Source organism: Plectropomus leopardus, unplaced genomic scaffold, assembly GCF_008729295.1.
Source record: "Plectropomus leopardus isolate mb unplaced genomic scaffold, YSFRI_Pleo_2.0 unplaced_scaffold82018, whole genome shotgun sequence".
Lineage (NCBI taxonomy): Eukaryota > Metazoa > Chordata > Actinopteri > Perciformes > Serranidae > Plectropomus > Plectropomus leopardus.
The window spans coordinates 1-464 of record NW_024690375.1 but is presented as its reverse complement, the minus strand read 5'-3'; the positions used below and the strand labels follow the sequence as shown (position 1 = coordinate 464).

Sequence of the window (464 nt, the reverse complement as noted above, 5' to 3'; positions counted from 1 at the left end):
AGACAGGTGAGCTGATCACAGACAGGTGAGCTGATCACAGACAGGTGTGCTGATGACAGACAGGTGAGCTGATAACAGACAGGTAAACTGATAACAGACAGGTGAGCTGATAACAGACAGGTAAACTGATGACAGACAGGTGAGCTGTTCATAGACAGGTGAGCTGATAACAGACAGGTAAACTGATGACAGACAGGTGAGCTGATGACAGACAGGTAAACTGATGACAGACAGGTGAGCTGATAACAGACAGGTGAGCTAATAACAGACAGGTGTGCTGATCACAGACAGGTGTGCTGATGACAGACAGGTAAACTGATGACAGACAGGTGAGCTGATCACAGACAGATGTGCTGATCACAGACAGGTGTGCTGATCACAGACAGGTGTGCTGATCACAGACAGGTGTGCTGATGACAGACAGGTAAACTGATGATAGACAGATGTGCTGATCACAGACAGGT

At 47.6% G+C, this 464-nt stretch overlaps 1 long non-coding RNA gene across 1 annotated transcript; it reads left to right on the top strand.

The window, feature by feature from the left end:
- Window positions 1-6: 6 nt before the first annotated feature.
- On the top strand, window positions 7-464 carry LOC121940276. Its single transcript, XR_006105599.1, has 2 exons — window positions 7-272; window positions 406-464. It is a non-coding gene; the product is annotated as an uncharacterized LOC121940276 (long non-coding RNA).